Source organism: Giraffa tippelskirchi, chromosome 10 (assembly GCF_054371585.1).
Source record: "Giraffa tippelskirchi isolate mGirTip1 chromosome 10, T2T-mGirTip1v1.2.pri, whole genome shotgun sequence".
Taxonomy (NCBI): Eukaryota; Metazoa; Chordata; class Mammalia; order Artiodactyla; family Giraffidae; genus Giraffa; species Giraffa tippelskirchi.
The window spans coordinates 100056379-100082186 of NC_137284.1; the positions used below are offsets into that span (position 1 = coordinate 100056379).

The 25808-nt window shown below is 36.8% G+C and overlaps 1 protein-coding gene across 12 annotated transcripts in view; it reads right to left on the reverse strand.

Moving 5' to 3' along the window:
• Positions 1–25808, reverse strand: part of FOXP2 (forkhead box P2) — a 1512938-nt gene that overhangs the window by 341975 nt on the left and 1145155 nt on the right. Inside the window, exons 1-2 of one of the 12 annotated variants that reach the window (XM_081537124.1) lie at positions 19948–20381; positions 19208–19323 (exon numbers count right to left, since the gene is read on the reverse strand). The exons of 7 other annotated variants lie outside the window; for them this stretch is intronic. The gene's annotated coding sequence lies outside the window, so the exon portion shown is untranslated. Of the gene's footprint in view, positions 1–19207; positions 20382–25808 lie in introns of those variants that run through there. 4 more of the 12 variants (XM_081537126.1, XM_081537131.1, XM_081537125.1 and 1 more) reach the window with 4 other exon arrangements.

The window sequence follows — 25808 nt, forward strand, 5'->3', positions numbered from 1 at the left end:
GGCAGGCACCTGGTCCAGAGTGATTTCTTGGAATGCTAGGATACAAATTCCTCTTGTTGTTTGGGTTGGTGATATGAAGATGCAGGGTTTGAGAATACTATAAGAAGAAAGCCTGAGGAAGTATGGGGATCATTGTGTGGGCTGAAGTAGAAAGAAGCCCAGAAAATGAGCCAAAGGAAGGAATTCTATCATTTGCATTCTATCAGAAAATCTTCACTGTTGAAATGCAGTTCAAATTGTTTTACTCTGACAAGTGTTCATGGAGTCTGCTTCACAGAGTTAGTCATTTGTTTATTCCAAAAGGTCTTTCTGCTTCTATCCATTTAAAACTAATTGTGCCATCCGTGTACCGTGACCTATTAATTTCCCAAAAGAAAGCTAGAAAGGTAAAAAGATTGTTGTCACTAGTACTTTAAATACTTCATCATTTGTCGTCAGTTGTATCTGTACCACTCTGGTTCCTAGGTTTCTGGTTTCACAAGTTCATGTTAATTGTGTGTGACTTCTGGACTCTTCATTCTGGCACTCCTCCCATCTCCCATTTTGGCTTATTTGACTTTGGCTTTCCAAATGGATCTCAAGACTATTTTTAATCTTCCATGTTGGCCCAAATCCTCTTCTCCACTATATTTGTTGAAAAACTCTCTGCTGGCAGAATTTCACTCTCTGAGAATCTTCTTCTCCTCCTTGAACTTTGTGAGATTCAGGCACACTGAACAAATAGAGGAATTCTCACTTTGTATCTGGCACTGTATCAAGGATTTTGACAACAAATTTTCCTTTGACATAAATAAGTTATAAATACTATATTCATACTTAATGCAGTTAATATATTTATTTTATTTTAGAATGACCATATATATCAGTTCTTTCTATAGTCTACATTTGAGCTCAAACTAGAAATGACATCATTTTGATTTCTTACATTCCAAACTACCAGTTTCATGTGGATATTTGAGAACCGAATATTTGCTCAGTTTATAACAAGGTCAACTGATAATTCTTCAAACACCTGGTTAGTGATGGACAAAAGCCAACATTTTTATGGCTAATGAAGAATTAACTTTTAACTTGAAGTTAATTAACTTCTAAGATGAAGAATATTTTAAAGAGAAATATGTTAAATTAGTATCCGTGGCCCATTTCATTACTATCTTTAGTCATAGAAACATTTATCAATCCTTTGAAACAAGGTAGGCACTGTGCCAGGTTCTGCAGATGCCATGGTGAATAAAAGGGTATACCCTGTTCTCTTGTGGGGAGTACCCAAATAGTGAAAGACACCAGTGCCACTCAAAGACTATATAATCACTTTTTTCATTTGAATATTTCTCTGGTATTCATATAGATATAATGTCTTGAGAAAAACACCTAGAAAAATATCTGAACCAAAAGTCTTAATCCAGATGATCACCCAGGCTAAGCAGATGTTTAACCCACTGAAGAAGCAAGGTGGAAAATGTGGCAAACTGGCAGATGCATGCCCAGGCTAAAGGGACATGCTGCCACATGGAAATGTGGGCTTAGTGTTGCCAGAGCTTCACGTTTTCTAGTGAAGCCAGACTCTTAAATGTTGAAATGCAATTTAAAAATTATGGGGCTAAACAAAAGTAGATGAAGATTTGGCCTGCAAACTACCAATATATTTAAAAAAAAAAAATGGGAGAGCTAGGTTTATGATGACCTGATTTAATATCATCAATTCAAATCTTAGGTAATTTCTTATAAGCAAATTCCAGAACCTCTCCTGAGAACCACCTATCTATGCAATGTGTCACCTACCCAGCAGGTGGTGTTTGACAGTAACATTCCAGGAGTGCTAATCTTTATAAAGTCTGTCACATTTCATTTTCATATGATAATGACCATTATTCTCTGCCTCTTCCACTTGTAATAAACTCTACTGTTCAAACTAAGTGTACTACATGCTTTCTTCAACTTTTAAATTTTAATTTATTGTATCTGTCATGTAATTATGTTGTAATACTTAGGCCACAGAAAACCCGTTAATTGTCACTAACTCTTGTTTGAACTTCTTATGCATTTTTCTTGTCATAAATGAAGAAGTTTTTCATGGTTTAAATCTTATTTGATATTCTATGGTCTGCTTTGAAATTTCTTCAAGATCAAATCATCATTACCCTGTCATACAGTATTTGGACACAATGGGGAATTGATCAGCAATTTGTTCACATGCTCTTTCTTGAGAAAGTAGTTTCCTGTGAAAAGTCCTACTTTTCCAGTATTCTTTTTTTGGAGGAAAAAAAAAGGGGATTCTTAGTTAGCACGTTAATTCTTACAAAAGGTTCCCAATCTTAAAGTCTGCCCTATTTGAACTCTAGGCATAGGATCCATATTTGGTCACTAATCAGCATGACAGTTCTTTAGGACCTAGTTAAAGCTCACACGGGCTTCCCTGGTGGCTCAGATGGTAAAGAATCTGCCTGCAGTATGGGAGACCCAGGTTTGATCCTTCTTTTGGGTAGGTCTCCTGGAGAAGGAAACAGCTACTCACTCCAGGATTCTTGCCTGGAGAATTCCATGGACAGGGAAGCCTGGAGGGCTACAGTCCATGGGATCACAAAGAGTTGGACACAACTGAGTGACTAACACTTTCACTTTCAATGCTCACATGTTTGGGGGTCAACTCTCATCTAGAACTCTGTTGAGAGAAACAGTCCATTCCTTCCCCCAGAAATTCCAAGGCTACTTCTTAGAAAGCTGTATAAATGGGCCATGTTGCTTGGATTGCCATAAAATTAACTGAATGAATTTCACTCTGGAAGAATATCCCTCTTCTATCAGAATGTAATAAAATGAAGAGCTTTAGGTAAATATTATTGTATTCACTGAAGCTGTTATGAGGTGGTGGTTGGTTAGTTGCTAAGTCATGTCCAACTCTTGCGATGCTATGGATGGTAGTCCTCTAGGCTTCTTTTCCTTGGGATTTCCCAGACAAGAATACTGGAGTGGGTTGCCATTTCCTTCTCCAGAGCATCTTCCCAATCTAGAGCATGAACCTCTGAATCCTGCATTGCAAGCAAGCAGTCTGCATTATAAGTGGATTCTTTACCGCTGAGCCACCAGGGAAGCTGTTATGAGGTAGAAAATGTCTATCATATCAAGCAGAAAAAGCTGGTCATAGGCAGAGGGTATATTAAATTTAAGACAAAGTCAAATTTAACAATGATTGTGGTGCTCTATTCATATTTTTTATTGATTTCAACTCTCTTACTCTCATTTATAATGTTCAAGGTTCTAACTTTTTTGTTTTACATTTTATTTTACTGATTCTTCTTGAGTGTAGTCCTCCAGGCTCTATGGCAGAATTTGTCCTTAAAGACCCTGATAGCTCAGTTGGTAAAGAATCCACCTGCAATGCAGCAGACCCTGGTTCAGTTCCTGGGTCGGGAAGATCCGCTGGAGAAGGGATAGGCTACCCACTCCAGTATTCTGGCCTGGAGAATACCATGGACTGTATAGTCCAAAAGAGTTGGACACTACTGAGCAACTTTCACTTTCACAAGCAATTAAATATAATCACTGACAACTTCTATTTTACTTTGATGAATCTAGTACTTTATATATTTCCAATATTTGCTTTCTTACTACTTTTTCTCTAGGCTATTAAGTTCTCAAAATCTAAATATTAGCTTCTTAAGAAGCTTGAGAAGGAGAAAAATAACAAGGTATTGCCTAGGATGAAATTCAAGAAATATGATGATCTCCTTTCCTTCTCTAACACTTGTTTTTATCAAATTTGTGAAATCCACACATTTGTTTATCAAATTTGTGAAATCCTGGAATGTGATTATTAGAATTCCTTCTAGTCACAATAAGTCTAAATTGTCTTAAAAAAAAGAAAAAAAAAACAGCAAGAAAGATATGATTAGAAAACTCCAAAGTAGTGCCAAGGAGCTATCAGGGTCATTCAGTTTTAACCTCCTAGAAGTTTAAAATTTCAATAACCGTACTTTCAAAGAAGGTCTGTGATTTTAAATTGCAAAATTCTCGAGGAGGAAAAAAAATGAGCGAGGTGGCTTCCTTGTCAATTAAATAGTAAATTTTCAGATGGCACAAACTGCCATTTTAAATCATTTCCACAGAAATACAACAGGATTGAAATGTGTGGTCACAACTAGCTTAATGGTGAGGCTTATTTTATAATTCTGCATTGGGTAATGGAGGCCACCTGCCAAACCTGGTACAAGTGTGAGAAGGACATTTGCCTTCATAGGTAAAGGAAAACCTTTCAAGGAAGTTAAAGTGAAATGAATATGACCTAGGAGATTTGAATAACCAGCCAAACTTTTGTCAAATCTTATTTTAACTGACTTTGTATATTAATGGCATTAGTCTTGCACCTTTCCCTGTCAAGCTACATATGAAAATATGAGCATCTAATATTGGGAAGTCTATGATTAAAACCTTAAGGTAAATGTTTAAAATACAGTTGGAATAGAATATTGGCAAGAAGCAATTATATTGTGATAGATCTTTCTAAATGCAAAACATTCTGTTGTTCCAGTAGTGCTCTAATTCTCTTTCTCTGAATCTCTCTGTCTCTGGTTCTCTATTTTTTCAATAGCACTATGTCAACAAATACATTTTAAATTACTTAGTTCACCTGGTCTGCCACCTAAGAAACCATGCCAGGATTTTATTAAGAAATGAAGCATTTTATAATAATTAACAAGAACCTTTTTTGTTTTTACCGTGAATATTTTCATGCATTGTAAAAAGTTTGGAACCCTTTTCTCCTCACCCGGTAAAAGTTTTGTGTGTCCATTGCGTTTTAACTTTTCTTGCACGCTTACATCTTAGCTAATATCTTGTTGTTCAACATTTAGCAAAGAACACACCTTTATAATACTAGTCAAAATCTACCCCAGTCCTATTAAAAAGTTATACAGAAGTTTAAATATGATTTCTAACTATTTCCCAAATAGCAATAATGTGTATTCAATTGAGAGAAGGAATTCTTAACAACTGCGAATCGATGCATGGACTATAATCCTGCTTGCAATGAAATTACATGAGTATTTTACTGTGCAGTATGTCAGGGTGGAAAGAGAACATAATTCTGCAAGGAAAGACCATATTTTTTAACCAAATATCCAACTCTCTAATGAAACGTTTGAAGATTAACATAATTTTGCATGAAATCACTCTATTCCTCAAAATGCAGGTGTGTTCAAGCCCACATGAACAATATTCGTAATAAAACAAATGAGCAAGGAATTCACTGAATAAATGAATAAAATGAACAAACAGAACTGAGAAGGAATCACTTAAATTAGTGGATACCCGAGGCTTTAAAATGTTCATACTTTCCTCATCTATGTTTATACAACATTTAACTTTTCGGGAGTTAAATTAACACACAATTAACTACCTGTGAAAATAACTACTTTTATAACATGTTACAGAAGACTAATAAAACTGTCCCTCAGAATAATTTCCCTGATAAGATTATGCTCTCCACAATCTACTTTAATCACATTAAATGTAAAGTCAGAAGCTGCATTTGGAAGAAGATATGGGAGATATGATTATGTATGATTAATACTTTCATTATTACATTTTTCTTCATTTTTCAAGTATTTCAACAGTTAAGTCCATATTTTGCGATATGAAAAAATTAAAGAACTTTAAATGTTACTGAATAATTAAAGTCTCTAATACACAAATGTCCTGATATATAAACACTCAGAAAAAAGCCTAAGGTCTCTGGTCCCCAAATACTTCTGGAAATTATCTTTCTTTTTTCTTCTTGTGCCTGCCAACTAATTGCTACCTGGGACCAGCATTTTTTTCCAGCATGTGCCCTATTTGTTAGCCATTAATTTGAGTCAGCATGTCACCTTTAAAGGTAAAATCAGCAAAAGTGAAAAAGGGAAGACCAAAGTGTTGCTTCTTCCCTTTGCTTCAAATGGTAATGCTCTGTGGCTCCCTACACAATACCGTGTGGTCTACGTAAAGCCTTCCTGAAATAGTTTTTAGGATCTATATGACTTAGAGTAACCTGAATCTATTTTTTCTGTTTTAGAACATTCTGCCTTGGGTAAACAAATCCCACTTTTAGTATGCTTTTGTGCTTTTGCTCTTCAATATAAAGTATGGAGGAAAAAAAACAAGCTTAAAAAACAAAGTAGGAGGTATAGGAGAGAATCATTTTACCTCCTGTAACTTTCCCCTCTGCTGTTTGTACTAAAATGTTTGTTGTTGTTATTTAATCATTACGTTTTGTCTGACTCTTTTGCAACCCCGTGGACTGTAGCCCACCAGGTTCCTTTGTCTATGGGATTATCCAAGCAAGAATACTGGAGTGAGTTGTCATTTCCTTCTCTAAGGGATCTTCCTGACCCAGAGATCAAACCCATGTCTCCTGCTTGGCAGGACAGATTTCTTTACCGATAAGCCACCTGTGAAGCTGAAGTAAAACCTTTAAGAAACCTTAATATTATATTGTGTGTTCTGCTCAGGGAAAGTAGCATAAAGGAAATTAATGAGAACTAATTATTTTGCACTTGATTAGGGGTGTTAGAAATATTTATCTGAAATAATAAGACATTGGTTAAAAAAAAAAAAAAGCAAAAGGCATCAAGCAATGCCTTGAAAGCACTATTCTAAATGAGGTGCTCTTGTAGGTACCAGGATAAAGAAGAGGCCTGCGGTTATCCCTTTCTTCTAATTTTCAGCAAATATTAGGTTGGTGAAAAAGTAATTACAGTTTTGGACCTTGAATTTTAAATCATAACTAGGCTCAAACACATCTTTATTAATCAAAATAGGAACCATACGTTTTTGCCAACAAGAAATAAACTTGTTTATTCCTGTAGCATAAAAGTCCATGCTTCGGTATTCGATGAACTCTTGGAAAGCATTTTTGCCTCCTGCTCGTCGTGAAGCATTTCCCCTGCAAAAAGTTGTTGAGAGGCTTGAAGAAGTAGTAGTCAGTGAACATGGTGGAAGAGGTATAACTTCGTGGCCCAATTCGTTCAACTTTTGAAGCGTTGGTTGGGCGACCTGCAGTAGGGCATTGTCCTGGAGAAGAAATGGGCCCTTTCTATTGACCAATGCCAGCTGCAGGCCTTGCAGTTTTCGGTGCATCTCATCGATGTGCTGATCATACTTCTCAGATGTAATGATTTCACAGGGATTCAGAAACCTGTAGCAGATCAGACGGGTAGTAGACCACCAAACAGTGACCATGACCATTTCTTTGGTGCAAGTTAGGCTTTGGGAAGTGCTTTGGAGCTTCTTCTCAGTCCAACCACTGAGCTAGTCATTGCTGGTTGTCATAAAATCCACTTTTTATCACACGTCACAACCAATCGAGAAATAGTCTGTTGTTGCACAGAAGATGACACTTCAAAGTGACAATCTTTTGATTTTCAGTTAATTCATGAGGCATCCATTTTTCAAGCTTTTTCATCTTTCCAATTTGCTTCAAATGTTGAATGACCATAGAATGGTCAACATTGAGTTCTTCAGCAACTTCTCATGTTGTTGTTAGAGGATCAGCTTCTATGATCATCTCAGTTGGTCATTGTCAAATATGGCCATTCAATGAGCTTCTCATCTTCAAGGCTATCATCCTCTTTGCAAACCTTCTGGAATCATCACTGCACTGTATGTTTGTTAGCAGTTCCTGGGCCAAATGCATTGTCAATGTTGCGAGTTGTCTGCTGTTTTACAGCCCATTTTGAACTTGAATAACAAAATAGCTCAAATTTGCTTTTTGTCTAACATCATTTCCCTAGTCTAAAATAAATATAAAATAAATAGCAAGTAATATCATTAGAAAAAAGATATAAAGCAAGAAACAAGCAGTAATATGTATTATATACACACAGTTATAGAGAAGGCAATGGCACCCCACTCCAGTACTCTTGCCTGGAAAATCCCATGGACAAGAGGAGCCTGGTAGGCTACAGTCCATGGGGTCGCTAAGAGTCAGACACGACTGAGCGACTTCACTTTCACTTTTCCCTTTCATGCACTGGAGAAGGAAATGGCAACCCACTCCAGTATTCTTGCCTGGAGAAACCCAGGGATGGCGGAGCCTGGTGGGTTGCCGTCTATGGAGTCACACAGAGTTGGACACGACTGAGGCGACGCAGCAGCAGCAGCAGCACACACAGTTATGTATAACATAAATCTAACTACATTTATTTTAGCATATATTTCAGTATCAAACAGCAACGTTCAAAAATCCAAAAACTGCAATTACTTTTGCACCAAACTAATACATTCCATTCTGAGAGAATGAATAGGAAGCCTAATCAGGACTCCTATTAGGCTGAATTCTCTAATCAAGATTTAGCAACAATAAAACTGTTGTTTTGAAACTCTCTCTGATACCATGTTTCCTTCTCAATCTGTTCTATGTTGGAGGTAGAGGCAGAAGGAATTCAAGCCCACCAGTAGAAGAGACAGATTTTTTCTTTTGCTGTGGAGAATTCAGTTTTTGTTGTAGTGAAGAGTCATCAAACTGTTGCACAAGCAAAACTTTACTCAAATTAGGATAGAAAGTGAAAGAAAGTGAAGTTGCTCAGTCGTGTCCGACTCTGTGCGACCCCATGGACTGTAGTCTACCAGGCTCCTCTGTCCATGGGATTTTCCAGGCAAGAGTACTGGAGTGGGTTGTCATTTCCTTCTCCAGGGGATCTTCCTGACCCAGGGATCAAACCCGGGTCTCCCACATTGCAGGCAGATGCTTTACCATCTGAGCCACCAGGGAAGCCTCAAATTAGAATAAATGCTCTATAAAAGTTCTTATGGGAGCATCTACCAAGAGAACCCGACCAGGTCTGGCAGGTCAGGGAAAGCTTTCTTGAGAAAGGGAGCCTTGAGCTGAACTCAGAAAGATGAATTGTTGAGGCTACCCAGGTAGAAGGAGAGAGAAGTGGGAGTGTGCTATGCAAAGGGAAGAAATTGGGCAGAAGCAGTATGGCATAATCATTGATTAGAGAGGTCCACCTGGTTGATTCGTAAAAGCAAGTAAGTAGATGACAGTGAGGTAGGCAGAGACTTTCTTCCTTATCCCTGGAATAATGGGAAACCATTTAGTGATTTTAAGCCAGAATCAGATCTTTGTTTTTAAACTAATCAGTGAGGCTTCAGTGAGGTGAATGTTTCAAAAGGATGCAAGAATAGATGTGAAGAAAGTTTCTAGGAGATCATTACAATGGCCAATACCCTGTGACTCTCTCATCCTTCACCAGAAAGCTTTACCTCTGGGAGTCCTCAACCAACTGTGTAGTCAGTGGGAAAGAATACGTCCTGATTCCAAGTGCACTGTCGAGATGCAGCCTTAGTATATCTGGCAGGGAATATGCCTGCATACTTCCAATACAACTAATGTCAATTGGTTCTTCTCATGCTAACAGCACAGTATGCCCCAATACACATGGCTAAAGTGGATCTTTGGAGGCCAGTTGAAGAAAGCATCACCTTTTTCAAATTTTCCTTGGATCTATTTTCTATTGACTCTCCAAAATGACTGTACTCACTCCTCTTCCAGGAGGGAGCTACCATTATTTGGCAATTCTTTATTTCTAACTCTGACCTTTCCTCTTTATCCCAAATAAATACTTTCAACTGACTCTTCACACCTAATGTTCCCAGTATATTTTGAAGGTATATCAAACTCAACATTTCTAATACTATACTTGTTTTTTAATCCACTTTGAATTCCATATCTCATTAATGGTAAGAAATACCAAGTATTGTCATCACCTGTCACTCTTTTGAATACTAATTAAGCTCACCTTAGAACTATTGATACCTTAAATTTTGTTCTTCCTCCTCCTCTAATAATAATGATAATAACAATAATAACTAATGCTTTTTAGGAGCTTAATATGCATTTGAAAACTATGCTGAACACTTTATATTATCACTTAATCCTCACAATGATCATGTGCTATTATCATCCCACTATTAGAGGAAATTGAGACTTCAGAGAGGTTATATTATGTTATATCGAAACTCAGGGGTATCATATCTGAGGCCCTTCACAATTTGACCATACCTTAACTCTTCAGGTTCATCTCTCACAATCCATCCAACTTCTACAGTTCAGTGATAATCAGTTCAGTTCAGTCGCTCAGTCGTGTCCGACTCTTTGCGACCCCATGAATTGCAGCACGCCAGGCCTCTCTGTCCATCACCAACTCCCGGAGTCTACCCAAACCCATGTCCATTGAGTCAGTGATGCCATCCAACCATCTCATCCTCCGTCATCCCCTTCTCCTCCTGCCCCCAATTCTACCCAGCATTAGGGTCTTTTCCAGTGATAATCAACCTCTTAACTATTTTCTAAAACATCCACACTCTTTAATGACTGAAAAGCTATTTCTCACTCAATTTTCAAGGTCAACCTTAAATGTTAGCTCCTTTATGAAACCTCTAACTTTTCTATACCACTCCTATTCATTTCCATGGTTCTTTAAGTTTCTATCCTATAGGTAACTCACTGCAGGTTACAATTATTTGTTTATGTCTTCTTAGGAGATTTTAGTTTTCCAGGTATAGACAAGTATCTTATGCTTAGAGTCCAGAACAGTGCCTGGAAAGTGGCAAGAATTCTGTTACTTTTTACTAAAAGAGTGGTGATATCTAACATCTATCCCTAGCACTGTTCTAAGTTCTCACACATATTGTTCATTTAATCCTCACAACAGCCTTGTTAAGAAAGTACACTTATCCCCATTTCACACACAAACAAGTCGAGAGTCAAAGAGATTAAATAACTATCACAGAAATTATAAACTCTCTCCTAATACCTGTTCTTCAATTTTCTCTCATGGAAATAAAATCCACATTTTTTTAGGTGGTCTCATGGCTATCCAGAACCATGACTTTAATTCCTTTAAGGCTTATAACTAGGTAGCCCTTGTAAGTAAGATCTGAACCTTGGCTGTGCTATTAAAAGAAAGAAGGTATGTATCTACTTCTATTTTTCTCCTTTTCTTTTGGATGAAATGAGAAAACAGTGGTGGTCTTCAGGGAAGACACAGAGGGGATAGCACTCTAGAGAGAGCAGAGCAACATGCAAAGCAATCTGAGCTTCTGAAGACCTTATAGAGCAGATCATTTTGATAGATTATTCCCAAACATGGCCCCAATAATTCCTCCCATTTTGCAAGTACTTTTGCAATATAATTTTGCCATCTTATCAGCAAGAAGTAATTTCTGTTTAAATCTGGGCTGAGCCTGTGACTTGCTTAAACCAACAGAATGGAGCAGAAATGACACTGTGACCTTCCAACCTGGACCTGAAGAAGCCTTGCCGCCTCTGCATTCATCCTCTTGGAAGACAAGTGGTCACATCGATAAGTTCATGACAGACTACCAAACGATAAGAGACCACATAAAAAGAGATAGGTCACATGTTGGAGAATCAAGTGGCTATAACTGCAGGCAGCACAAAAGCACTAGGCATATGACACTAGGACATCTTGGATTTCTGAGACTCACTCACATCAGCCTAGCTGATAGGATGTGAAGCAGAGATGAGCCTTCCTCACTGAGCCCTGCCCAAATTCCTGACTCTCATACTGACACCTCTTTCTAAGCTCCAAAGTTTTGAGGCAGTTATATGATAGACAGTAATATAACTAAAACACACTGTACCAGCTACACTTATGAAAAGAAACTTTTAATATTCCAGTTAGCCACTGTCATTTTGTGTCTCTGGGACTTGAGTGAAGCCTATATGCTAGCTACTACTGTAACTTAACCAAGTTCCCACAGTAAGAAGCTCTGAAAGAGGACTAGAAGCAAAGCAGTCTAGCTCCAGATCCTAGGTTCTAAACCACAGAATTATTCTTTCTGAAAGGAAAGGAGGAAAAGGAAAGGAAAAGACCCATTTATTTATGGGAAAACATATTTGTTTTAAATAGCCAATGAAATATTCTCTATTATAAGGTAAAGTCTGCTTTAATGGTTTATAATAATTAAAAACTGACACAGACTTCCTATCTGGCTAACAGGTGACACCTCTAATTTCAATCTTTATTAATATTTTTCTACAAAAAATTCCTTAATTTCACTTGAGAGAAACATTTATAGATATCTTTACCGTTCTTATTAAATTACAAATTTCTTCAAAGCACAAGCTTTATCATGTTTTAAGTCCTTCACAGCCTCTAACAGACCATTTTGCCCATTATGAATATTCAATAATTATTAAGGTATTTTCTTGATTTGAAGTACAAAAATGATGAACACTTAGAAAATGGTAATTGCCTTAAATATCACATTACTTTGAATACCTGAGGAAAAAATTAATGAAGTTTTACTTTATTGAGCTTAAGAATGTGTCAACAAATTAAATAATATTACAACAAACTCCAGGAGACTGTCTTAATACTTTCATTTTATCAGAACTTTGTATGACATATGAAGCTTAAATAAATAATCCATCACCTTAAATTTATAAATTATTTTAACATTAAATGTTAATGTTTAACAATTACTGAATGTTTAACAATTATTATTTTAACATGCAATTATAAATTTAACATTATTTGTTGTCATCCACTAAAATTTTCCTGGCATACAAAAGGACTACATACTATGTATAATTATGTTTTCTAGACTAATTATTCTGTTGAGGATTATGAAATATCAAAATAAAGTTATATCACTAATTTGATTTTTTCCTAAGTCTAAGGAAATGTAGATGAAATGGAGAAACTGAGGAAATGGGAAGATCAGTGGATGAGGCGATAACTCAGCATCTATGAGGCAGTGGGAAAGAAATAGGCTTTTGCAGTTCTGAGTTTGAACTCTTCTATGTAAAGTCCAAGCTCTTGCTACTTAAACTTCTCTATCTTATTTTGGCAAATGTAATGGATAGAAGGGTAGCTATCTTACACAAATATTGCAAACCATAAAAGAGCAAACATATGAAAAGCACCTAACCCAGCATCTCACAATATAGTAGATAAGCGATTAATAGCAATACATTTTATTTTAATTTGGTGCTCTAAGAAATCTAATATCTTGATGGCCCACTTTTCTTCTAAAAGAAAAGGGGACTGACTTTGATTAGAGCACCCAGAGTTCTGATTTCAACAACTTACACTTTTCTATAGAAGTAGACTTTATATTGTTGATTTTATATTTTTTCCATGTAAGGAAGTAATGACTGAAAAAGAATTCCCTTTGGACTTCCTGTTTGTCTGTTTGTTTGTTTGTTTTTGTCACAAGCCACTTTGTCAGGATGGGTATTTGTGTACAGCCAGGAAATTAAAAGATGCTTACTCCTTGGAAGGAAGGTTATAACCAATCTAGATAGCATATTTAAAAGCAGAGACATTACTTTGCCAACAAAGGTCCGTCTAGTCAAGGCTATGGTTTTTCCAGTGGTCATGTATGGATGTGAGAGTTGGATGGTGAAGAAAGTTGAGTGCCGAAGAACTGATGCTTTTGAATTGTGGTGTTGGAGAAGACTCTTGAGAGTCCCTTGGACTGCAAGGAGATCCAATTAATCCATCCTAAAGGAGATCAATCCTGGGTGTTCATTGGAAGGACTGATGTTGAAGCTGAAACTCCAATACTTTGGCCACCTCATGCGAAGAGTTGACTCATTGGAAAAGACCCTGATGCGGGGAAGGATTGGGGGCGGGAGGAGAAGGGGACGACAGAGGATGAGATGGCTGGATGGCATCACCGACTCGATGGGCATAGGTTTGGGTAAACTCCGGGAGTTGGTGATGGACAGGGAGGCCTGGCATGCTGCGATTCATGGGCTCACAAAGAGTCGGACATGACTGAGCGACTGAACTGAACTGAACTGTGTTTGGGGACCAATGGATTAAATGCTGTTGTGTTGCCCAGTTTCTTTTGCAACTGGAAAACAGTTTGATTCTATAAATCCATGCCTGTCTAATTACACAGATGTACACAGATAATTTCTTGAATGTAAATTAAAAATAAAATTTACTTATAAATAAGATATAAAAGAAAGAGTATGGAGAAGATGTTCAAGATTTACACAATTAATTTAAATTTTGATCAATTTAACAATCTACTCCTTTCCTTTAAAACTCTAACAGTTATTCAAAAGTTGACAGTTTTTGAAAACATATTAACCTTGTTTTATTTATACATAGGAATAAAAGCTAACAGTGGAGTGAGTTTGGGCTTTGAAATTGGACAGAATTACCTATTAACACTGGTTCATCAGTCATAATTCTGTGAGAAGCTGCCTGAGCACTTCATTTCTCAGAGCATCTGTATGCTTCTGGGGAAACTGGTCACAAATGTCTCAAAGGCACTTGTGAGAAGTAAGATAAGAAAGCCTGCATACAGTAATACTTAGTCAGTGCTTAGTAAATTTATTTTAAAATGCATGTCTTTCCACCTTTTTTTCTTTTCCCAGTTTGCCCAGGAGATGCTCTGTGTACACTTGTTGTCCCAGTCAAATTAATGATAGTGCTCCTTTTCACATTCGTAAGTGCACAAGTTTGGATGAAAACTTAAACAGTGGTCCTACTTGTGAAAGAATCCTCCCCATGGTGTGTCCTTTGGGACTTAACCTTTATTCTTAGGCCAAGCTTTTCAAGCAGTTATTTTAAAAAATATAAAGATTAAGTGAATACTTTGCGTTTGTAAGAGAAGAGAACAGAACAATACCGTTCAGCTGCCTGGGGAATCATATCCTTCATCCACAATTTACATCCTTCACCTACTATTTACTAGCTATATTACAAGGTCAAACTGTTTAATCCTTCTGAGTATTTGTTTTTCATCCCTTATATAAATTGGTGACATGAAGATTAAAGGAGATAATAAAGTATCTGGTAGAATATATGACATTCAATAAATGTTCAATATGTGATTGTTATTATATTCTTATTTTAACACACGTGTTCATACACTAATGGAAGAATGTACATTCATATGATATTTCTGGGGGCACATGTGTATATAAAGTAAAAATGTGGATGCTTTCTGAGCCCTCCAAAAAACTCTTCTAAGAATTCTATCAAGGAAATAAGCATGGGTTTACATATTGGCAAAGGAAATGGCAACCCACTCCATTATTCTTGCCTTGAAAATCCCATGGACAGAGGATCCTGGTAGGCTATAGTCCATGGGGTCACTTTACAGCTTTGCTTAAGTATAATTGATACCTACTGAACCATACATAAAGTTCACAATTTGTTGAATTTTGACGATTTATCTACTTCTGAAACTATCAGCACAATCAAGATAATGACCACTCATCATTTCTAAAAGTTTCAACTTGTTTACTATAGTCTATTTTCTCCTCTTACTATTCTTAGACAAGACTAAATGCAGTTTTTAATAGTAAAAGAATGGGCAATCTAAACATCAAAATGAAACACTAGATAAGTAAGTTTACATTAGGTTTGGGTGGTAATACACTGAGCTTATTAAAGGTATGGACTTTGGTGTTGCACATAAGGAAATACCAACCCACCCCAATATTCTTGCCTGGAAAATCCCGTGGACAGAGGAGCCTAGCAGGCTACAATCTATGGGGGTCTCAAAGAGTTGGACAGAACTGAGCAACTAACACTTTCACCCTGTTACTTAGTACTTGTATCACCTTGATAAGAACCAATCTCTCTGAGCTTCAGTTTCTTTACCACTAAAACAGAAAAAAATGCCTACTTCAGAGAATAAATGGCCTACAGTACTTATAGGACATAGTAGAGAATTCATTTTGAGACCTAGTTAGACCTCAATAAATGGTAGTTATTATTGGGTACCAAGAAGAAAATCATGTGCAGGATATTTAATGAGTTAGGAAATGTTCATAATTAAGTGACAGTAGTCATTACTTAGAGAACCACCATATTTTAATTTTTAAAAACTATACATATATAGATTCATAGAAAAGAACATGTTTGTAGATATACCAATATGTTAACAATGAATATCACTAATGCTTTCTATTTTTTCAGTATTGTCTATGTTCCACAATAAATAAATTTTCATTTTGGTAATCTGATAAAAAATATAGGAACTTTGAATATTTTTAAAAAGCAAGCATGAATTTCATTCATTCGTTTGGTAGTTAGACATTTACTTAGTATTTATTCCAGAGTAGACACTGTGGGACACTGGAGTTAAAAAATAAAATGAAAAAAATATTAACTCTCAAGGGAGAAAAAGGCAGTAATCACACCACAGTATTTTTAAATATTTTCATTTAATTAATAGAATAATTTGACTGAGAAGAATTAAGTGTCAGGTTGTAGGTCATAAAAAGTAGAGCCCTACTTCACACAGGGTTTATTTTTCTACTTCTAAAACTATATATACCCTTTATATCAAGTATAACTTATCTGCATATGTCTGTTTTACTTCTAAAAATTATTTTTATTTCTTTTTATTCTATTTTTATGAAGGCAAAAGGAGAAGGTGGCAGTAAGTGATGGGATGGTTAGATAGCACTACTGACTCAATGGACATGAATTTGAGCAAATTCCATGAGGTAGTAGAAGACAGAGGAGCCTGCTGTGTTGCAGTCCGTGGGCTCACAAAGAGTCAGACATGGAGGGACCCAACAACAACAAAAATGTTACAACATCACTGTCTGTGTCACCTACCTTAAATTAGAAGCACTAATGAAAAAGAAATATGTCTATTTAATACTTTCGCATCATAAACAGCTGATAAACTAATGACATATCATGTGAATAACTCGAAATAGAGAATTCCAAGCTTGTGTTTCAGATCGGCTATAAAACAACCCAGGATTCTTCTCAAACAAAGCAACACAGTTAATTCACACCAAATTCTTTCACTAAAATTAAAACCATTTCCAAATATGATATTTCTTTGGTTTAAAAACCTGTCCTAATTTAAAACAAAATTACCATTGGCCATAGGTACCAATAAACACATACACTGATTAAACATAAAAACAATGAAAGTAAAATTAATGAAATGTGAAGGAACCTAAAAATATTTAAAATAATCCCACATTTATATTAATAGTATTAAGAAAATGTATCTTTTATATTACAGAAAAACCATCTAACACAGATCTAAACTTGTCAGATCTTTACATAGTTAACTATTTCAAACACAAAGGAACTCTAAGATTACTGAATTTGAGCCTGCTGTGGTACCATCTTGATTTTAGCCATTGATCTGGTTAGAATGTCAGATTCTCTTGCTTTCTGTGTTATGCTAAATTGCTAATGTCTGACAACAAGCAGCACTTTTCCAGGCTCAGACATTATGTTGATATGCTAATGATCCAAAATGAGGCCACTAGACATCAATTACATAAATGAGACTAGGAACAGGGCCAACACAGGTACATTCTACTAATTTGCTCATCTCTGTTGGCCATAAGCCAACTGCATGACAAGCAAATTGCCCCTAAAGACATTGGGGCATGAGTCCTTTGCTTCAGAGAAGGATTGTACTCTTCATACCTGTGTGATATCTATCTGCCTAAGGACATTTTAATGAATCATACAATGACCTATTGAGAATACATCTGAAGTGTCAGTAAATTCACATACTGGGAAGAGTACAAAGCACTAAAGAATATCTAAGTAGAAAACAAACTATCTGAGACCAACATAAAACTAAAATCAAGTTTCTAAAGCACAATGTAGGAAAAATGCAAAAGACAACATCATTCTTTTCTAATATTTCAAATTTTGAAAAGTATAACTCAGTATCAGTATTTAGTGTAACTGAGTTTAATCAGAACAATTAAACATCATCCTCTATTCTCACAATGTATTTTTACATATAATATACTAACAACTTCAAAATGTTTTCCATTAGGACACACCTTTGAATTTTTAATATAAATGAGCAGAGAAATCTAATTCTTTGAATATCATTTTAGGACAAACATAAACACAATTAATGAATGGTATCTACAAACAGAAGATAAGCAATTAACAGTGTAGTAAAATAAAGACAATAAAATTTAATGTGTTATACCCTCATATATGCAGATGACACCACCCTTATGGCAGAAAGTGAAGAAGAACTAAAAAGCCTCTTGATGAAACTGAAAGTGGAGAGGGAAAAACTTGGCTTAAAGCTCAACATTCAGAAAACTAAGATCATGGCACCTGGTCCCATCACTTCATGGCCAACAGATGGGGAAACAGTGGAAACAGTGGCTGACTTTATTTTCTGGGGCTCCAAGATCACTGCTGATGGTGATTGCAGCCATGAAATTAACAGACGCTTACTCCTTGGAAGGAAAGCTATGACCAACCTAGACAGCATATTAAAAAGCACAGACATTACTTTGCCAACAAAGGTCCGTCTAGTCAAGGCTATGGTTTTTCCAGTGGTCATGTATGGATGTGAGAGTTGGATGGTGAAGAAAGTTGAGTGCCGAAGAACTGATGCTTTTGAATTGTGGTGTTGGAGAAGACTCTTGAGAGTCCCTTGGACTGCAAGGAGATCCAACCAGTCCATCCTAAAGGAGATCAGTCCCGAGTGTTCATTGGAAGGACTAATGTTGAAGCTGAAACTTCAACACTTTGGCCACCTGATGCGAAGAGCCGACTCATTTGAAATTACCCTGATGCTGGGAAAGACTGAAGGCAGGAGGAGAAGGGGACAACAGACTCAATGGACATGAGTTTGGGTAAACTCTGGGAGTTGGTGATGGTCAGGGAGGCCTGGCGTGCCGTGGTCCACGGGGTCGCAAAGAGTTGGACACTACTGAGTGACTGAACTGAACTGAATTGAACTGACACTGTCTTGGAAATCACCTGATAGGGGTTTAAATGAAAGGATACAAAATTTCTACATGCTAACATCCCATGGGGAAAACTCTATTCTAATAAGTTTTTGACATAGTAAAGAAAGTATTATAATGTTTTATTGTTTATTTTTGGCTATTTTGGCAGTCATTTAAGAGAGACACTATATGTACAGTCAAGCCATTTAGTAGGGCCTTCGTGTCCTTTCTTCAAAAATGTCCAAGTCAGACCAGCTTACTTTTATAGCAGAAGGGGAAAACAAGAAAATGCAAGTGCTGATTTCAGCCGTCAGTGCCACAGAAATGTTCAGTCTACAAACAAACTGCAGCACCTGAATGGCTTAACAATCACGGATTCCAGACTAGGTAAGCATCAGGATGGAAGTCCTGGATGGGGACAAGTTGCTTCCCAAGAGGCAGGGATTAGGAAAGAAGAGTCAAAGTTAAAGTTAACAGAACAGAACTTCTCACCTCACTGTTTTTTGGTTTGTATTCCTGCTTCAGTCTTCAGGCCTGAGTCTTGTGAAAGTTCTTCTAACTTCAACCTCAGCACTTCCCAGCTATGGTTCAGATATGTTCTGACTTTCCTGCCGACAAACATCCTCCATCAGCCCCCACCACAAGCCCCCCGCCTCCTGGGACCTCTTTCTTTAAGACATAGTGGATTTATTTTCCATTTGGAAGCTGTGCCTGCTCTTGACCGACACAGAGCTCCATCTTTACAGCACTTTGAGTTCTCTAATGCTTTCAAAAGATGATTATTTTAGAGAAAATTCTTAGTTATCAGACTGGTGTATTCACTTAACTCATATCATGGGTGGCTTTTAAGTGAAACAGAGTGAGTAGCATTTTGATAGCCTACTTATCAAAAGAGAGAAACAGATGAGCCATCTCACATGACATTATATCCTACAGTGGTTAAGAGTATGAAGTGTGGCATGAAGACAATCTGCATTTGAGCCTTAGGTTTACCACTTACTAGTTATGAGTTTTAGTGACTTAACCTCTTTGTGCTTCAGCTACTACCATCAGAAGCTTCCTGCAGTGGATTCAGCAGGACTCTCAGCATACGAATGTCACCTCTAGTTGGGCAAGAAGACCCAATGCTGCAATTCACCCTCTCTGCTATGGTAGATTAAAAATGACAACAAATTCTTGGCTACTCCTGACACTGTGAGATGAGTTTAATTATCTTCCTCAGAAAAAATTACCTGGCCTTACTGACTTGCTGGACAAACAGAGGGAGATAGAAGCAATATTCTTGGACTTCCAAGGCTACATCAAAGCCTTAGAATTTCCACCCTGGATCATTCTATGGAACTCCTGTTGCTAAGCTGTGAGAAAGCCCATGCAACCCACATTAAGAGGAACCAAAGCACTCAGTTGATAGCCCTGGCTGAATTCAGATCCAGAGATCAGAACCAACTTATCAGGTTTGTGAGTGAGCCGTTCTGAAGGAGCTCAGTCCTATGGCTTAGGTCAAGCAGCCCCAACTGAAGCTACACAGAATAGAGACAAATTTTCCAGTTAAGTCCTACCAAAACTACAGATCTGTGTAAGCAAAATAAATGACTATTATTTTAAGCTACTAAGTTTTGGGGTGGCCTGTGACACAGCAGTAGGTAACAGGAATGTTTGTCAGAGCAGTCTAGCCAGCAACGACATCAGAGTTCTGTTTATCAGTACCTAATTTATTTTGGTACAATGCTATGATACAGCAGTGGCTGATGAAGGCATCATTGTTGATTCCATGAATTTGACTATTCAATAGCCATTATGCTGGCCATTCCTGCAAGTCTGCTCAATCCTCTTTATAAGTCTCGTTAGAGACTAAAGATCTGTCCAAAATGGTACAGGGGTTTACACCCACTGTTCCGCCACCCTTCCTCAAAAACACACGTGGTGAAGGTTCCGATGATGATACGTGTGGCCTCCAAAACTGGGCCTACATTATTGGCTATTAAAATTGTTCTAATGCTATTCTTCATGATAATCATAAACAATATATAATAATCTGTATTCTCAAAATGATACTCTCTTTCACACAATGAATTTTAAGTATGGTGAAATTTGTTTGGTTTAAATTTACTATATATATATATATTTTTTTATAAATTTATTTATTTTAGTTGGGGGCTAATATATATCAGATTTTAAAATGGCACCCTTAGTTTGTGTTCTCTGTGATCTATATGAAATACTCAATCTTGAACTTTTTTTCAAATTGTATATATGCCATGGAGTGATATGTGTAATTTAGCTCAATTAGAAATTTATACTGTAAATAAAACAGGTTCCAAAGTCATTTTACACTAGTGAAGGTATCATTGCAACTAAAAATAATAATTAAAAATTAAAGAAAATAATTAGCATGACTTTTAGTTTTTAAAATCAGACAGATGTTTTACTAACAGTTATAAAAACTGGAATAGTACTTACCCTTAGACCCAAACAAATGTGTCTATTTCACTAATTTCAGTGTGATGGGTAATTTTTAAAGAAAATCAGATATTTTTCAACGTACAAAGCAAGATTCAAAAAAACTAATTTCCACTACTTATGTATAATATTGCACATATAAAACACATGTTCTTGTTGTTCAGTCACTCAGTCATATCCACGCAACCACATGGACTGCAGTACTCCAGGCCTCCCTATCCTTCACCATCATCTGGAACCTACTCAAACTCATGTCCATTGGGTCGGTGATGCCCCCTTTGTTGTCCCCTTCTCCTCCTGCCTTCAATCTACCCCAGCATCAGGGACGTTTCTAATGAGTCAGCTCTTCGCATCAGATGGTCACAGTATTGGAGTTTCAGCTTAAGCATCAGTCCTTCCAATGAATATTCAGGACTGATTTCCTTTAGGATTGACTGGCTGGATCTCCTTGCAGTCCAAGGGACTCTCAAGGGTCTTCTCCAACACAACAGTCCAAAAGCATCAATTCTTCGGTGCTCAGCTTTCTTTATGGTCCAACTCTCACATCCACACATTACTGGAAAAACCATAGCTTTGACTATATAGACCTTTGTCAGCAAAGTAATGAATCTGCTGTCTAGGTTTGTCATAGCTTTTCCTCTGCAAGGAGCAAGCGTCTTAATTTCATGGCTGCAGTCACCATCTGTAGTGATTCTGGAGCCTAAGAAAATTAAGTCTGTCACTGTTACCATTATTTCCCCATCTATTTGCCATGAAGTAATGGGACCGGATGCCATGATCTTCATTTTTCGAATGTTGACTTTTAAGCCAGTTATTTTACTCTCCTCTTTCATCTTCATCAAGAGGCAAGATAGTTCCTCTTCACTTTCTGCCATAAGGGTGGTGTCATCTGCCTAACAGGTTATTGATATTTCTCCCAGAAATCTTGAATCCAGCTTGGGCTTCATCCAGTCTACATTTTGCATCATGTACACTGCATATAAGTTAAATAAGCAGTGTGACAATATACCATCTTGACATATTCCTTTCCCAATTTTGAACCAGTCTGTTGTTCCATGACTAGTTCTAACTGTTGCTTCTTGGCCTGCACACAGGTTTCTCAGGAGACAGGTGAGGTGGTCTGGTATTCCCATCTCTTCAAGAATTTTCCAGTTTGTGTGATCCACACTGCCAAAGGCTTTAGCACAGTCAATGAAGCAGCAAATGTGAAAGTGAAAGTCCAATTCTTTGTGACCCCATAGACTGCAGCCTGCCAAGCTCCTCTGTTCATGAAATTCTCCAGGCAAGAATATTTGTGTGGAGAGTCATTCCCTTCTCCAGGAGATCTTCCCAACCCAGGGATCAAACCCAGGTCACCCTCATTGCAGGTAGATTACCATCTGAGCCAGCAGGGAAGCTCAAGTATTCTGGAGTAGGTAGCCTATCCCTTCTCCTGAGGATCTTCCAAGCTCAGGTATCTAACTGGGCTCTCCTACATTGTAGACAGATTCTTTACCAGCTGTACTACCAGGGAAGTCCCAGCAAAGAAGCAGTAGATTTTTTTTTCTGATATTCTCTTGCTTTTTCTATGATCCAATGGATGTTGGCAATTTGATCTCTGGTTCCTCTGCCTTTTGTAAATCCAGCTTGAACATCTAGAAGTTCTCAGTTCACATACTGTTGAGCCTAGTTTAGAGAATGTTGAACATTACTTTGATAGTATGTGAAATGACTGCGATTGTGCAATAGTCTGAACATTCTTTGGCATAGCCCTTCTTTTGGATTGGAATTAAAACTGACCTTTTCCAGTCCTGAGGTCACTGCTGAGTTTTCCAAATTTGCTGGCATATTGAGTGCAGCACTTTCACACCAACATCTTTTAGGATTTGAAATAGTTCAGCTGGAATTTCATCACCTCCACTAGTTTTGTTCATAGTGTTGTTTCCTAAGGCCCACTTGACTTCTCATTCTAAGATATCTGTCTCTAGGTGAGTGATCACACCATTGTGGCTATCTGGGTCATGAAGATCTTTTCTGTATAGTTCTTCTGTGTATTCTTGCCACCTCTTCTTAACATCTTCTGCTTCTGTTAGGTTCATGTCTTTTCTGTCCTTTATTGTGCCAATCTTTGCATGAAATGTTTTCTTGGTATCTCTAGTTTTCTTGAAGTGACCTCTAGTCTTTCCCATTTATTGCTTTCCTCTGTTTCTGTGCATTCTTCACTTAGGATGGCTTTCTTATCTCTCTTTGCTATTCTTTGGAACTCTGCATTCAAATGGGTATATCTTTCCTTTCCTCCTTTGCCTTTCGCTTCTCTTCTTTTCTCAGTTATTTTTAAGGCCTCCTCAGACAACCATTTTACCTTTTTGCATTTCTTTTTTCTTGGGGATGGTTTTGATAACTGCTTCCTGTACAATGTTATGAACCTCCATCCATAGTTGCCCACGTATGTATTCATATAAATGCTAATCGTAGTACAGTGCTTGTTTAGTTATCTTACATAGATACTCTTATCTTCACAAGAAGGGGATGATGGTCTACAATTTTAGAAGAGAAATGCTAGCCTTAGAGCTGTGGGATTATATTATTATTAATATATTGATTGCATTAATTGCCACAATTACAAAGTAGTGTTAGCACATCAGTGAGAATCAAAGAATAGTAGAGAGGTATGTCTGCTGTAGGGATGGAAGCGTGTGCACTCAGAACTCGGCAGAAATGGCTTTCAGGGATGTAAAGATCTACGAAGTTGCAGAGATGTAACTGTGGTGTCTATTCTAAAGCATTGATTTTAAGATTCATTTTGTTTTATTGTTCATAGGTCTATTATTCAGAGTGGAATATTTAGTAACCAATTAATTCTTACACTGACAAATCCTAATATACTCCTGGAAGCAAGGGCATCAGATTGGAGGGACCCCAACTATGTTCCTCCATGGCAGGATAATCCCCAGCTGATGATGTATAAAATAGCTGGGAGGTTTTGAAGTCTCAGACTGGTGTCCTGAAGGCCAAATGCAGTCAGTCAAAGTGTTTTCCTTGATAATGACAGTACACAGGACATTTTAAAACAATTGAATTTGTATACCTTTAGAAGTGGCCTGAAATCTCCAGTTTTGTCTTTCTCCATCACTTCCTAATTTATTAACAAAAGTTCTTTTTATTTATTGGTGGGCTTTGCTTGGCTCCCAAAGGCATATAGTTTAAAACTCCTGAGCTATACTTGTTATTCCTATTATCTATAAGTATTTGTTTGATATGATGTAGAACATATACACACAAGCACACATATATATTGTAAGTTAGCCTGTGCACAAAATACATGCTCTACATATTTGAAGAGAGGGGAAAAAAATCAAAATAGTTAAGTGGAATTTGTTTCCCTATTCTAATAACGGACCTGGTCATTTGAATTCCTTAATATCCAATCTTAACAAAATGCTAATAATGCTTTAAAAGCAGTAGTATAATACCCTGAATCAACTAAACTCTAATTTTACTAAGAAAAATAATCTAATAGGAATGAGAGGTAATAATATGTATAGCACATCTTATAAATGGCATCCAAGACAAAACAAAATTACAATTATCTTCATTTCATGACGCAATAATTGTTGCCAGGAAAAGAAAATAAGGATGTGACAGCTTAAAAGTCTATCAACTGAAAATGTGTAATGATTGCTGCTGAGAAATTGCATAACACATATTCCATTCACCTTCCCAAACAACAGACTGAGCTTCAGATGTGTTGCCAGACTATTAGAGAATTATTCTTTGTTTTTATTTATTTAAATCCAGTGGAGTTCAGTGGCAAACATCCATCTTCTCTTTCTGTATAATATCAGTGCAGCTTTTTAGTTAAAAACAAAATTAAAAAGGAAGAGAAAACACATTCATATTTGTTAGGTTTAGGTGAACTAACTATGCATTGTAAAATAAAAACAGAGGCAAAATGTGCCTTTTTAGTACATTAATTATGATCTATTATTTCCTTTATGTTTAGAACACACGAGGGAAAAATAACATTTGTACCCATAGGTATACTAATGAGATTAGACATGAAGCTTTTGAAATAAACCTCAAACAGCTATTACCAAGCCTTATTACTGTTTAGTAGCTTCGATCGCACAGTCATTTAGTCACAAATCTGTGGCTATAGACCAAATCCATACAGACTTTTAAAAGGACATAAACACCTCAAGGGACAAAAGAACAAAAAAAAAGATGTCTGCAAAACCTTCCTTGAGTGGGAGTTCAACTACTTCCCGTGGCAGTTTGCACACGTTTTCCAGCATGAATTTCACTTATTTAAACAGGTGAAAGTAATTAGATTTTTAAATGATTGTATTGTCAGTCAGTCTGCACTCTGACAGAAGAATTCATACTGACTGTAAAAACCCTAAAACTCATAAAAATAGGAATTTGGGGGAAAATGATTAGTAGCACATTTCTAAATTCACACATACACACAGAGGGAGAGGGAGAAAGAGAGAGAAATTAAATATATTCATTTTTTGTGTGTGTTATATCAAATAACCATGGAATACAAATACAGAACTTGTGTTTTTTTTGGAAATAAGGTATGAGAAGTACCAAGCACTTTTCATACTACATTCTGATACTACATTAAAAACAGGAAATGTACATAAATAGT